Here is a 16528-nt window from a genome sequence, read left to right as displayed (position 1 = left end):
GAAGAGCACAGAGTCCTGACATCCAGCCTGAATGATGTGGATCCATTTTTTTGTTTTCTGTCATTATGAAAGTGTAAATGATGGAAATAAAATGTAACTTTTCTGACATATTAGAAGAATGTCTAATCTGTAATTTGATGCCTTTTGGAGATTTTTCCATCTTTCCTCGGCTTCGTTATGCACATTGATTAACATTTTTACCTGGGGTGCCCAAACTTTCCATCCCCACTGTATATAAAGTGATACATATGTAGCGCCCCCTTACTTTCACTATGGGCACTACGCTAAAGTTAGTGGGGGATGGGAGAGTTATTTTGCTCCCATTCACTATTTGTTCAAATTGTGAGACTTCTGTCATTCCAGAAATGTCCACTGGGTCAGTCTGTGGTCCCGGGGTGCAATGTCATCCCTGGCCAGCAGTTGGCGCCAGAGGGGTCCCCGTCTCCATTCGAGGAAGGCACCTGTGACCCCCGTCTCCATCCGAGGAAGGCACCGGTGACCCCCGTCTCCATCCGAGGAAGGCACCGGTGACACCGTATCCATCCGAGGAAGGCACAGGTGACCCCCGTCTCCATCCGAGGAAGGCACCGGTGACCCCCGTCTCCATCCGAGGAAGGCACCTGTGACCCCGTCTCCATCCATGGAAGGCACCTGTGACCCCCGTCTCCATCCGAGGAAGGCACCGGTGACCCCCGTCTCCATCCAAGGAAGGCACCGGTGACCCCGTCTCCATCCGAGGAAGGCACCGCTGACCCCCGTCTCCATCCGAGGAAGGCACATGTGACCCCTGTCTCCATCCATGGAAGGCACCGGTGACCCCGTCTCCATCCGAGGAAGGCACCGGTGACCCCCGTCTCCATCCGAGGAAGGCACCGGTGACCCCCGTCTCCATCCGAGGAAGGCACCTGTGACCCCGTCTCCATCCGAGGAAGGCACCAGTGACCCCCGTCTCCATCCGAGGAAGGCAGCGGTGACCCCCGTCTCCATCCATGGAAGGCACCGGTGACCCCCGTCTCCATCCGAGGAAGGCACCAGTGACCCCCGTCTCCATCCGAGGAAGGCACCGGTGACCCCCGTCTCCATCCGAGGAAGGCACCAGTGACCCCCGTCTCCATCCGAGGAAGGCACCGCTGACCCCCGTCTCCATCCGAGGAAGGCACCGGTGACCCCCGTCTCCATCCGAGGAAGGCACCGGTGACCCCCGTCTCCATCCGAGGAAGGCACCAGTGACCCCCGTCTCCATCCGAGGAAGGCACCGCTGACCCCCGTCTCCATCTGAGGAAGGCACCGGTGACCCCCGTCTCCATCCGAGGAAGGCACCAGTGACCCCCGTCTCCATCCGAGGAAGGCACCGGTGACCCCCCCGTCTCCATCCGAGGAAGGCACCGGTGACCCCCGTCTCCATCCGAGGAAGGCACCGGTGACCCCCCCGTCTCCATCCGAGGAAGGCACCAGTGACCCCCGTCTCCATCCGAGGAAGGCACATGTGACCCCCGTCTCCATCCATGGAAGGCACCGGTGACCCCCGTCTCCATCCGAGGAAGGCACCGGTGACCCCCGTCTCCATCCGAGGAAGGCACCGGTGACCCCCGTCTCCATCCGAGGAAGGCACCAGTGACCCCCGTCTCCATCCGAGGAAGGCACCGCTGACCCCCGTCTCCATCCATGGAAGGCACCAGTGACCCCCGTCTCCATCCGAGGAAGGCACCGGTGACCCCCGTCTCCATCCGAGGAAGGCACCAGTGACCCCCGTCTCCATCCGAGGAAGGCACCGGTGACCCCCCCGTCTCCATCCGAGGAAGGCACCGGTGACCCCCGTCTCCATCCGAGGAAGGCACCGGTGACCCCCCCGTCTCCATCCGAGGAAGGCACCGGTGACCCCCGTCTCCATCCGAGGAAGGCACCTGTGACCCCTGTCTCCATCCGAGGAAGGCACCGGTGACCCCCGTCTCCATCCGAGGAAGGCACCTGTGACCCCCGTCTCCATCCGAGGAAGGCACCGGTGACCCCGTCTCCATCCGAGGAAGGCACCAGTGACCCCCGTCTCCATCCGAGGAAGGCACCGGTGACCCCCGTCTCCATCCGAGGAAGGCACCGGTGACCCCCGTCTCCATCCGAGGAAGGCACCGGTGACCCCCCCGTCTCCATCCGAGGAAGGCACCAGTGACCCCCGTCTCCATCCGAGGAAGGCACATGTGACCCCCGTCTCCATCCATGGAAGGCACCGGTGACCCCCGTCTCCATCCGAGGAAGGCACCGGTGACCCCCGTCTCCATCCGAGGAAGGCACCGGTGACCCCCGTCTCCATCCGAGGAAGGCACCGGTGACCCCCGTCTACATCCGAGGAAGGCACCGCTGACCCCCGTCTCCATCCATGGAAGGCACCAGTGACCCCCGTCTCCATCTGAGGAAGGCACCGGTGACCCCCGTCTCCATCCGAGGAAGGCACCAGTGACCCCCGTCTCCATCCGAGGAAGGCACCGGTGACCCCCGTCTCTATCCGAGGAAGGCACCTGTGGCCCCCGTCTCCATCCGAGGAAGGCACCGGTGACCCCCGTCTCTATCCGAGGAAGGCACCTGTGACCCCCGTCTCCATCCGAGGAAGGCACCGGTGACCTCCGTCTCCATCCGAGGAAGGCACCGGTGACCCCCGTCTCCATCCGAGGAAGGCACCAGTGACCCCCGTCTCCATCCGAGGAAGGCACCGGTGACCCCCGTCTCCATCCGAGGAAGGCACCGGTGACCCCCGTCTCCATCTGAGGAAGGCACTGGTGACCCCCGTCTCCATCCGAGGAAGGCACCGGTGACCCCCGTCTCTATCCGAGGAAGGCACCTGTGACCCCCGTCTCCATCCGAGGAAGGCACCGGTGACCCCCGTCTCCATCCGAGGAAGGCACCGGTGACCCCCGTCTCTATCCGAGGAAGGCACCGGTGACCCCCGTCTCCATCCATGGAAGGGACCTGTGACCCCGTCTCCATCCGAGAAAGGCACCGGTGACCCCCGTCTCCATCCGAGGAAGTCACCGGTGACCCCCGTCTCCATCCATGGAAGGCACCTGTGACCCCGTCTCCATCCGAGGAAGGCACCGGTGACCCCCGTCTCCATCCGAGGAAGTCACCGGTGACCCCCGTCTCCATCCGAGGAAGGCACCGGTGACCCCGTCTCCATCCGAGGAAGGCACCTGTGACCCCCGTCTCCATCCGAGGAAGGCACCGGTGACCCCCGTCTCCATCCGAGCAAGGCACCGGTGACCCCGTCTCCATCCATGGAAGGCACCGGTGACCCCCGTCTCCATCCATGGAAGGCACCGGTGACCCCGTCTCCATCTGAGGAAGGCACCGGTGACCCCCGTCTCCATCCGAGGAAGGCACCGGTGACCCCCGTCTCCTTCCGAGGAAGGCACCGGTGACCCCCGTCTCCATCCATGGAAGGCACCGGTGACCCCCGTCTCCATCCATGGAAGGCACCGGTGACCCCCGTCTCCATCTGAGGAAGGCACCTGTGACCCCGTCTCCATCTGAGGAAGGCACCGGTGACCCCGTCTCCATCAGAGGAAGGCACCTGTGACCCGTCTCCATCCGAGGAAGGCACCGGTGACCCCGTCTACATCCGAGGAAGGCACCTGTGACCCCCGTCTCCATCCGAGGAAGGCACCGGTGACCCCGTCTCCATCCGAGGAAGGCACCGGTGACCCCCGTCTCCATCCGAGGAAGGCACCGGTGACCCCCGTCTCTATCCGAGGAAGGCACCGGTGACCCCCATCTCCATCTAAGGAAGGCACCGGTGACCCCCGTCTCTATCCGAGGAAGGCACCGGTGACCCCCGTCTCCATCCGAGGAAGGCACCTGTGACCCCCGTCTCCATCCATGGAAGGCACCGGTGACCCCCGTCTCCATCCGAGGAAGGCACCTGTGACCCCCGTCTCCATCCGAGGAAGGCACCGGTGACCCCCGTCTCCATCTGAGGAAGGCACTGGTGACCCCCGTCTTCATCCGAGGAAGGCACCGGTGACCCCCGTCTCCATCCGAGGAAGGCACCGGTGACCCACGTCTCTGTGACGGTATCGGTATGATATCCCCGTCAAGCATTCCCTCCTCTCCATACAAGAACATTACAGGATCCCCCACACATGAGTCAAGACTGGATGCTGGAACCAAGACTGAGTTTAATGTTATAACACACAGCTTATATGTCATTTCCAAAACTGTTACAATGACAAATCTCCGCCCCCCTCACACTGGGGCTTCCATACAGATGAGTAGGCAGACACGACGGAGCCGAGTCTGAAAACACATTTTCTTTAGATAATGACATCAGTGGAGTTGAGTACTAGTTGTACTGAATACATTAACTAGACAACTCGACCCCGCATATAGAGAGATAATTATCACAATGAAGCAATCAGAATAATTAACACAAGCCACTTAAACACAGATCTCCTTCACACAACACAATAGATCAATTAACCTTTAGAAATAGTGAGGGGACATTAGCACTTCAATAACCGGATGGTAATCACAATGGCAAGCAGGGAGAGCATTAGACTGAAGCATATAGGCAAATGTATCACAATGGCCCCCCTTTTTCTCCCTGCTCCGGAAAACCCGCTTTTGGCGTTTCCCTGGTCCAGTAGGGTTGACGGGTTCAGAGCTTTTAGTCCGAGGTTAACTCCGTTTGGCATGACTGACCTCCCTTGGCAACTGCTTCAGACTCAGGTATGCCACCGGGTCGTCAGATCACACGCGGTCAGTCCCCAAGTCTTTGTGCGATCTGCAAAGTCACCAGAAGTCAGTGTGAAGACGGCGAATGGGTCTGTGCGCCGCCGTCTAGGTGTCCCGCTATGGGAGGGGGCAGGTTATGGCTCTGAAGTGACAATCACAGGAGATTCATAAAAAGAAAAAGTTATATTTGTTGAAATGCTGTAGCACTGGTGCTCAGAGTCCGGGGGGGGGAGGGGACTCAGAGCCCCATAAGGTCAGCCACCCCCTGCTCCCTCCGCAGCTGCCGGTTCTCCTCTTTGAGCTTCTCCAGCTCCATCTCCAGTTCATGGAGCCTGGGGGGGTCAGCCTGCTGTGACCTCAGGTGGTTGTTCTCCTCCTCCATGCGGCTTATGCACTCCTCCAGCTCTATGTACTCACGGATCAGATCCTGCTTGCTCATGTCCTGCAGGCTTTCCACGTGGTCCTTCATCATCTGGAACTGGGTGGTGGTGTAAGGGGCCACCGATGGGCCCTTGGCGAACATCTCGGCCCGCATCTGGGGCGCCCGCTGCGATTCCATCTCCTCCAGTCGCTTCTTCTCCTCCCAGGTCCGCTGGTTATATGACTTCCAGGACCTCTTCTTCTTGGAGGGTAGCTGGCGGTGCCTCTTTCTGCCCAGCTCCCTCCAAGGCCCCTCCGGCTCATGGCTGTCGCCCATGACCAGCTGACAATGGTGTTCCCTGTTGTCCGTAATAACAGATTGTACCATGAGGGCTTCGTAAGGGGTGCCCAATGGTTCTTCCTGACCCAGCTCCTGGGGATCCCAAGCCGAGTCTACACAATGGGCTGCTGCTGGTGGGCGGTACCCCGGTTGAGACCAATTTGACCTGGTGTTGTCGTTCATGGGGCAATTCTGCTTGAAGTGACCCAGCTGTTTGCACCGGAAGCAGCGTTGTTCGTTGTCCTCCTGGCGTGGGTAGCGAGGGCTAGATGTCATCGGTCTGTTAGGCGGTTGGTATCTAGCGGCTGGTGGGTGTGAGGGCGCCGTTGGTCGTGGAGGTTGTACCCGTGGTGTGACCTGGTTTGTCTTGCGAGTATCCGCATATTCATCCGCCAACTTCGCGGCCTCTGGTAGAGTCATGGGCCTGCGATCTCTCACCCAATCTTTGACATCCGTCTGGATGTGATTGTAAAATTGCTCCAGGAGCATTAGTTGCAAAATGTCCTCTGCGGTGGTGGCCTGGCTGCTGTTAACCCAGTTAGAGGCCGACAGGGACAACTGGCATGCCCATTCCGCGTAAGAGTCTTTCATGGTTTTGCGTGAGTCCCTGAACTTCTGTCGGTGGGACTCTGGGGTTACCGCATAACGAGCCAGGAGCGCTTCTTTAACCCTGGCGTAGCTATGGATATCCTGATCTGGCACGGTCCGGAAAGCATCAGAAGCTTTGCCTGACAGTTTGCCTGACAATATTGCAACCCAGTCTCCTCTAGCTATTCGGTGCAGGTTACATTGTCGCTCAAAATCCGCCAGGAAGTTATCAATCTCACAGTCCTTTTCATCAAAAGCTTTAAAAGCGCTAAACGGAATCTTCCTTGTGTCTGCTGTGCTGTACTCACTGTTCGGAGAAGGTGCGGCTGCTTGTTGGACTGCTGCCAGTTTTAACTGTAGTTCTGCGTCCCTTATTTGTTTATCCTTCTGTAGCTCTGCGTCTCTTATTTGTTTGTCTCTTATTTGTTTAGCCTCCTTTGCTAACAGGTCCATCACTTTCAGCACCACATCCGGCGTTGGGTTCGGGCCGAACCACGCTAGCTTCTCTCTCATTAGCTTGTTGGCTGGCGATTCCTCCTCCTGAATCACTGGTGTCTCCATCTCTTGTACTGCTGGCGTTGCTGCAATCCCGTCCTCCTGGTCTATCTCCATTAATTCTGCTATGATGACCCGTTCGGTTTTGTTGCTAGCAATCCTTCCACGAACTTCCAGTAGTTCTTCCAGTGTCTGCTTGGAATCCGGGTGTGAAGGGGAATAGAAGGGAAAATCCCACTGCTACCAACCAGTTGTGACGGTATCGGTATGATATCCCCGTCAACGTTCCCTCCTCTCCATACAAGAACATCACAGGATCCCCCACACATGAGTCAAGACTGGATGCTGGAACCAAGACTGAGTTTAATGTTATCACACACAGCTTATATGTCATTTCCAAAACTGTTACAATGACAAATCTCCGCCCCCCTCACACTGGGGCTTCCATACAGATGAGTAGGCAGACACGACGGAGCCCAGTCTGAAAACACATTTTCTTTAGATAATGACATCAGTGGAGTTGAGTACTAGTTGTACTGAATACATTAACTAGACAACTCGACCCCGCATATAGAGAGATAATTACCACAATGAAGCAATCAGAATAATTAACACAAGCCACATAAACACAGATCTCCTTCACACAACACAATAGATCAATTAACCTTTAGAAATAGTGAGGGGACATTAGCACTTCAATAACCGGATGGTAATCACAATGGCAAGCAGGGAGAGCATTAGACTGAAGCATATAGGCAAATGTATCACAGTCTCCATCCGAGGAAGGCACTGGTGACCCCCGTCTCCATCCATGGAAGGCACCTGTGACCCCGTCTCCATCAGAGGAAGGCACCGGTGACCCCGTCTCCATCCGAGGAAGGCACCAGTGACCCCCGTCTCCATCCATGGAAGGCACCGGTGACCCCCGTCTCCATCCGAGGAAGGCACCGGTGACCCCCGTCTCCATCCGAGGAAGGCACCGGTGACCCCCGTCTCCATCCATGGAAGGCACCTGTGACCCCGTCTCCATCCGAGGAAGGCACCGGTGACCCCGTCTCCATCCGAGGAAGGCACCGGTGACCCCCGTCTCCATCCGAGGAAGGCACCGGTGACCCCCGTCTCCATCCGAGGAAGGCACCGGTGACCCCGTCTCCATCCGAGGAAGGCACCTGTGACCCCGTCTCCATCCGAGGAAGGCACCGGTGACCCCGTCTCCATCCGAGGAAGGCACCGGTGACCCCGTCTCCATCCGAGGAAGGCACCGGTGACCCCCGTCTCTATCCGAGGAAGGCACCTGTGACCCCCGTCTCCATCCGAGGAAGGCACCGGTGACCCCGTCTCCATCCGAGGAAGGCACCTGTGACCCCGTCTCCATCCGAGGAAGGCACCTGTGACCCCCGTCTCCATCCATGGAAGGCACCGGTGACCCCCGTCTCCATCTGAGGAAGGCACCGGTGACCCCCGTCTCCATCCATGGAAGGCACCTGTGACCCCGTCTCCATCTGAGGAAGGCACCTGTGACCCCCGTCTCCATCCGAGGAAGGCACCTGTGACCCCCGTCTCCATCTGAGGAAGGCACCGGAGACCCCCGTCTCCATCTGAGGAAGGCACCTGTGACCCCCGTCTTCATCTGAGGAAGGCACCGATGACCCCCGTCTCCATCCATGGAAGGCACCGGTGACCCCCGTCTCCATCCATGGAAGGCACCGGTGACCCCGTCTCCATCCGAGGAAGGCACCTGTGACTCCCGTCTCCATCCGAGGAAGGCACCTGTGACCCCGTCTCCATCCGAGGAAGGCACCGGTGACCCCCGTCTCCCTCCGAGGAAGGCACCTGTGACCCCGTCTCCATCCATGGAAGGCACCGGTGACCCCCGTCTCCATCCATGGAAGGCACCGGTGACCCCCGTCTCCATCCATGGAAGGCACCGGTGACCCCGTCTCCATCCGAGGAAGGCACCTGTGACTCCCGTCTCCATCCGAGGAAGGCACCTGTGACCCCGTCTCCATCCGAGGAAGGCACCTGTGACCCCGTCTCCATCCGAGGAAGGCACCGGTGACCCCGTCTACATCCGAGGAAGTCACCTGTGACCCCCGTCTCCATCCGAGGAAGGCACCTGTGACCCCCGTCTCCATCCGAGGAAGGCACCTGTGGCCCCCGTCTCCATCTGAGGAAGGCACCGGTGACCCCCGTCTCCATCCGAGGAAGGCACCTGTGACCCCCGTCTCCATCCGAGGAAGGCACATGTGACCCCCGTCTCCATCTGAGGAAGGCACCGGTGACCCCCGTCTCCATCCATGGAAGGCACCGGTGACCCCCGTCTCCATCCATGGAAGGCACCTGTGACCCCCCATCTCCATCCGAGGAAGGCACCGGTGACCCCCGTCTCCATCCATGGAAGGCACCGGTGACCCCCGTCTCCATCTGAGGAAGGCACCTGTGACCCCCGTCTCCATCCGAGGAAGGCACCGGTGACCCCGTCTCCATCCGAGGAAGGCACCAGTGACCCCCGTCTCCATCCGAGGAAGGCACCGGTGACCCCCGTCTCCATCCGAGGAAGGCACCTGTGACCCCCGTCTCCATCCATGGAAGGCACCGGTGACCCCCGTCTCCATCTGAGGAAGGCACCGGTGACCCCCGTCTCCATCCATGGAAGGCACCGGTGACCCCGTCTCCATCTGAGGAAGGCACCTGTGACCCCCGTCTCCATCCGAGGAAGGCACCTGTGACCCCCGTCTCCATCCGAGGAAGGCACCAGTGACCCCCGTCTCCATCCGAGGAAGGCACCGGTGACCCCCCTCTCCATCCGAGGAAGGCACCTGTGACCCCGTCTCCATCCGAGGAAGGCACCTGTGACCCCGTCTCCATCCGAGGAAGGCACCAGTGACCCCCGTCTCCATCCGAGGAAGGCACCGGTGACCCCCGTCTCCATCCGAGGAAGGCACCTGTGACCCCGTCTCCATCCATGGAAGGCACCGGTGACCCCCGTCTCCATCCATGGAAGGCACCGGTGACCCCCGTCTCCATCCATGGAAGGCACCGGTGACCCCCGTCTCCTCGGATGGAGACTTGGATAACTCTTTCCATCCTGGGAGGGGTGATTGTGGAGAACAGTACAGAAGTATTCCTCGGGGGGGAACAGGAGCATATACAGGGGTCTATGACACGGGGCCCCGGCTGGCACAGTATACAGAGGTCTATGACACGGGGGCCCCGGCTGGCACCGTATACAGGGGTCTATGACACGGGGGCCCGGCTGGCACCGTATACAGGGGTCTATGACACGGGGGCCCCGGCTGGCACAGTATACAGAGGTCTATGACACGGGGGCCCCGGCTGGCACGGTATACAGAGGTCTATGACACGGGGGCCCGGCTGGCACCGTATACAGGGGTCTATGACACGGGCCCCGGCTGGCACCGTATACAGGGGTCTATGACACGGGGGCCCCGGCTGGCACAGTATACAGAGGTCTATGACACGGGGGCCCCGGCTGGCACGGTATACAGAGGTCTATGACACGGGGGCCCGGCTGGCACCGTATACAGGGGTCTATGACACGGGGCCCCGGCTGGCACCGTATACAGAGGTCTATGACACGGGGGCCCGGCTGGCACCGTATACACGGGTCTATGACACGGGGCCCCGGCTGGCACCGTATACAGGGGTCTATGACACGGGGCCCCTGCTGGCACAGTATACAGAGGTCTATGACACGGGGGCCCCGGCTGGCACGGTATACAGAGGTCTATGACACGGGGGCCCGGCTGGCACCGTATACAGGGGTCTATGACACGGGGGCCCCGGCTGGCACCGTATACAGAGGTCTATGACACGGGGGCCCGGCTGGCACCGTATACAGGGGTCTATGACACGGGCCCCCCGGCTGGCACCGTATACAGGGGTCTAGGACACAGGGGCCCCGGCTGGCACCGTATACAGGGGTCTATGACACGTGGGCCCCGGCTGGCACCGTATACAGGGGTCTATGACACGGGCCCCGGCTGGCACCGTATACAGGGTTCTATGACACGGGGGCCCCGGCTGGCACAGTATACAGGGGTCTATGACACGGGGGCCCGGCTGGCACCGTATACAGGGGTCTATGACACGGGGGCCCCGGCTGGCACAGTATACAGAGGTCTATGACACGGGGGCCCCGGCTGGCACGGTATACAGAGGTCTATGACACGGGGGCCCGGCTGGCACCGTATACAGGGGTCTATGACACGGGGCCCCGGCTGGCACAGTATACAGGGGTCTATGACACGGGGGCCCCGGCTGGCACAGTATACAGAGGTCTATGACACGGGGGCCCCTGCTGGCACCGTATACAGGGGTCTATGACACGGGGCCCCGGCTGGCACTGTATACAGAGATCTATGACACGGGGGCCCCGGCTGGCACCATATACAGGGGTCTATGACACGGGGCCCCGGCTGGCACCATATACAGAGGTCTAGGACACGGGGCCCCGGCTGGCACAGTATACAGGGGTCTATGACACGGGGGCCCCGGCTGGCACAGTATACAGGGGTCTATGACACGAGGGCCCCGGCTGGCACCATATACAGAGGACTAGGATACAGGGGCCCCGGCTGGCACAGTATACAGGGGTCTATGACACGGGGGCCCCGGCTGGCACAGTATACAGGGGTCTATGACACAGGGGGCCCGGCTGGCACCGTATACAGGGGTCTATGACACGGGGCCCCGGCTGGCACAGTATACAGGGGTCTATGACACGGGGCCCCGGCTGGCACAGTATACAGGGGTCTATGACACGGGGCCCCGGCTGGCACAGTATACAGGGGTCTATGACACGGGGCCCCGGCTGGCACCGTATACAGAGGTCTATGACACGGGGCCCCTGCTGGCACAGTATACAGGGGTCTATGACAAGGGGCCCCCCGGCTGGCACAGTATACAGGGTTCTATGACACGGGGGCCCCGGCTGGCACAGTATACAGGGGTCTATGACACGGGGGTCCCGGCTTGCACAGTATACAGGGGTCTATGACACGGGGGCCCCGGCTGGCACAGTATACAGGGGTCTATGACACGGGGGCCCCGGCTGGCACCGTATACAGGGGTCTATGACACGGGGGCCCCGGCTGGCACCGTATACAGGGGTCTATGACACGGGGGCCCCGGCTGGCACCGTATACAGGGGTCTATGACACGGGGGCCCCGGCTGGCACCGTATACAGAGGTCTATGACACGGGGGCCCCGGCTGGCACCGTATACAGGGGTCTATGACACGGGGCCCCGGCTGGCACCGTATACAGAGGTCTATGACACGGAGGCCCCGGCTGGCACCGTATACAGGGGTCTATGACACGGGGGCCCCGGCTGGCACCGTATACAGAGATCTATGACACGGGGCCCCGGCTGGCACAGTATACAGAGGTCTATGACACGGAGCCCCGGCTGGCACCGTATACAGGGGTCTATGACACGGGGCCCCGGCTGGCACAGTACACAGAGGTCTATGACACGGGGGCCCCGGCTGGCACAGTATACAGAGGTCTATGACACGGAGCCCCGGCTGGCACCGTATACAGGGGTCTATGACACGGGGGCCCCGGCTGGCACAGTATACAGAGGTCTATGACACGGGGGCCCCGGCTGGCACCGTATACAGGCGTCTATGACACGGGGGCCCCTGCTGGCACAGTATACAGGGGTCTATGACACGGGGGCCCCGGCTGGCACTGTATACAGGGGTCTATGACACGGGGGCCCCGGCTGGCACCGTATACAGGGGTCTATGACACGGGGGCCCCGGCTGGCACCGTATACAGGGGTCTATGACACGGGGCCCCGGCTGGCACTGTATACAGAGATCTATGACACGGGGCCCCGGCTGGCACCGTATACAGGGGTCTATGATACGGGGCCCCGGCTGGCACAGTATACAGGGGTCTATGACACGGGGGCCCCGGCTGGCACCGTATACAGAGGTCTATGACACGGGGGCCCCGGCTGGCACCGTATACAGGGGTCTATGACACGGGGCCCCGGCTGGCACCGTATACAGAGGTCTATGACACGGAGGCCCCGGCTGGCACCGTATACAGGGGTCTATGACACGGGGGCCCCGGCTGGCACAGTATACAGAGGTCTATGACACGGGGGCCCCGGCTGGCACAGTATACAGAGGTCTATGACACGGAGCCCCGGCTGGCACCGTATACAGGGGTCTATGACACGGGGGCCCCGGCTGGCACCGTATACAGGGGTCTATGACACGGGGCCCCGGCTGGCACTGTATACAGAGATCTATGACACGGGGCCCCGGCTGGCACCGTATACAGGGGTCTATGATACGGGGCCCCGGCTGGCACAGTATACAGGGGTCTATGACACGGGGGCCCCGGCTGGCACCGTATACAGAGGTCTATGACACGGGGGCCCCGGCTGGCACCGTATACAGGGGTCTATGACACGGGGCCCCGGCTGGCACCGTATACAGAGGTCTATGACACGGAGGCCCCGGCTGGCACCGTATACAGGGGTCTATGACACGGGGGCCCCGGCTGGCACAGTATACAGAGGTCTATGACACGGGGGCCCCGGCTGGCACAGTATACAGAGGTCTATGACACGGAGCCCCGGCTGGCACCGTATACAGGGGTCTATGACACGGGGCCCCGGCTGGCACAGTACACAGAGGTCTATGACACGGGGGCCCCGGCTGGCACAGTATACAGAGGTCTATGACACGGAGCCCCGGCTGGCACCGTATACAGGGGTCTATGACACGGGGGCCCCGGCTGGCACAGTATACAGAGGTCTATGACACGGGGGCCCCTGCTGGCACAGTATACAGGGGTCTATGACACGGGGGCCCCGGCTGGCACTGTATACAGAGGTCTATGACACGGGGGCCCCGGCTGGCACTGTATACAGAGGTCTATGACACGGGGGCCCCGGCTGGCACAGTATACAGTGGTCTATGACACGGGGGCCCCGGCTGGCACAGTATACAGAGGTCTGGGGCCCCGGCTGGCACAGTATACAGGGGTCTATGACACGGGGGCCCCGGCTGGCACAGTATACAGTGGTCTATGACACGGGGGCCCCGGCTGGCACCGTATACAGGGGTCTATGACACGGGGGCCCCGGCTGGCACCGTATACAGGGGTCTATGACACGGGGCCCCGGCTGGCACTGTATACAGAGATCTATGACACGGGGCCCCGGCTGGCACCGTATACAGGGGTCTATGATACGGGGCCCCGGCTGGCACAGTATACAGGGGTCTATGACACGGGGCCCCGGCTGGCACCGTATACAGGGGTCTATGACACGGGGCCCCGGCTGGCACAGTATACAGGGGTCTATGATACGGGGCCCCGGCTGGCACCGTATACAGGGGTCTATGACACGGGGCCCCGGCTGGCACAGTATACAGAGGTCTATGACACGGGGGCCCCGGCTGGCACCGTATACAGGGGTCTATGACACGGGGCCCCGGCTGGCACAGTATACAGGGGTCTATGACACGGGGGCCCCGGCTGGCACCGTATACAGGGGTCTATGACACGGGGCCCCGGCTGGCACCGTATAGAGAGGTCTATGACACGGGGCCCCGGCTGGCACAGTATACAGAGGTCTATGACAAGGGGCCCCGGCTGGCACAGTATACACAGGTCTATGACACGGGGGCCCCGGCTGGCACAGTATACAGGGGTCTATGACACGGGGCCCCGGCTGGCACCGTATACAGAGGTCTATGACACGGGGCCCCGGCTGGCACAGTATACAGAGGTCTATGACAAGGGGCCCCGGCTGACACAGTATACAGAGGTCTATGACAAGGGGCCCCGGCTGACACAGTATACAGGGGTCTATGACACGGGGGCCCCGGCTGGCACAGTATACAGAGGTCTATGACACGGGGGCCCCGGCTGGCACAGTATACAGGGGTCTATGACACGGGGCCCCGGCTGGCACAGTATACAGGGTTCTATGACACGGGGCCCCGGCTGGCACCGTATACAGGGGTCTATGACACGGGGCCCCGGCTGGCACAGTATACAGGGGTCTATGACACGGGGGCCCCGGCTGGCACAGTATACAGAGGTCTATGACACGGGGGCCCCTGCTGGCACCGTATACAGAGGTCTATGACACGGGGCCCCGGCTGGCTCCGTATACAGGGGTCTATGACACGGGGCCCCGGCTGGCACTGTATACAGAGATCTATGACACGGGGCCCCGGCTGGCACCGTATACAGGGGTCTATGACACGGGGCCCCGGCTGGCACCGTATACAGGGGTCTATGACACGGGGCCCCGGCTGGCACTGTATACAGAGATCTATGACACGGGGCCCCGGCTGGCACCGTATACAGGGGTCTATGACACGGGGCCCCGGCTGGCACAGTATACAGGGGTCTATGACACGGGGCCCCGGCTGGCACTGTATACAGGCGTCTATGACACGGGGCCCCGGCTGGCACTGTATACAGGCGTCTATGACACGGGGGCCCCGGCTGGCACCATATACAGGGGTCTATGACACGGGGCCCCGGCTGGCACCGTATACAGGGGTCTATGACACGGGGCCCCGGCTGACACCGTATACAGAGGTCTATGACACGGGGCCCCGGCTGGCACCGTATACAGGGGTCTATGACACGGGGGCCCCGGCTGGCACCGTATACAGGCGTCTATGACACGGGGGTCCCGGCTGGCACCGTATACAGGGGTCTATGACACGGGGGCCCCTGCTGGCACCGTATACAGGGGTCTATGACACGGGGCCCCGGCTGGCACCGTATACAGAGGTCTATGACACGGGGGCCCGGCTGGCACAGTATACAGAGGTCTATGACACGGGGGCCCCAGCTGGCACCGTATACAGGGGTCTATGACACGGGGGCCCCGGCTGGCACCGTATACAGGGGTCTATGACACGGGGGCCCGGCTGGCACCGTATACAGAGGTCTATGACACGGGGCCCCTGCTGGCACAGTATACAGAGGTCTATGACACGGGGCCCCGGCTGGCACACTATACAGAGGTCTATGACACGGGGGCCCCGGCTGGCACAGTATACAGAGGTCTATGACACGGGGCCCCCCGGCTGGCACCGTATACAGGGGTCTATGACACGGGGCCCCGGCTGGCACAGTATACAGGGGTCTATGACACGGGGGCCCCGGCTGGCACAGTATACAGAGATCTATGACACGGGGCCCCGGCTGGCACCGTATACAGAGGTCTATGACACGGGGGCCCCGGCTGGCACCGTATACAGAGATCTATGACACGGGGGCCCCGGCTGGCACCGTATACAGGGGTCTATGACACGGGGCCCCCCGGCTGGCACCGTATACAGGGGTCTATGACACGGGGCCCCGGCTGGCACTGTATACAGAGATCTATGACACGGGGCCCCGGCTGGCACCGTATACAGGGGTCTATGACACGGGGGCCCCGGCTGGCACAGTATACAGAGGTCTATGACACGGGGCCCCCCGGCTGGCACCGTATACAGGGGTCTATGACACGGGGCCCCGGCTGGCACAGTATACAGGGGTCTATGACACGGGGGCCCCGGCTGGCACAGTATACAGAGATCTATGACACGGGGGCCCGGCTGGCACAGTATACAGAGGTCTAGGACACAGGGGCCCCGGCTGGCACAGTATACAGAGGTCTGGGGCCCCGGCTGGCACAGTATACAGAGGTCTAGGACACAGGGGCCCCGGCTGGCACAGTATACAGAGGTCTATGACACGGGGGCCCCGGCTGGCACAGTATACAGAGGTCTATGACACAGGGGTCCCGGCTGGCACAGTATACAGGGGTCTATGACACGGGGGCCCCGGCTGGCACAGTATACAGGGGTCTATGACACGGGGGCCCCGGCTGGCACCGTATACAGGGGTCTATGACACGGGGCCCCGGCTGGCACAGTATACAGGGGTCTATGACACGGGGGCCCCGGCTGGCACAGTATACAGGGGTCTATGACACGGGGCCCCGGCTGGCACAGTATACAGGGGTCT

The sequence above is a fragment of the Rana temporaria genome, chromosome 5, assembly GCF_905171775.1.
Source record: "Rana temporaria chromosome 5, aRanTem1.1, whole genome shotgun sequence".
NCBI classification, from domain to species: Eukaryota; Metazoa; Chordata; class Amphibia; order Anura; family Ranidae; genus Rana; species Rana temporaria.
The sequence above is the reverse complement of the archived record's forward strand: the minus strand, read 5'-3'. Positions refer to the sequence as shown.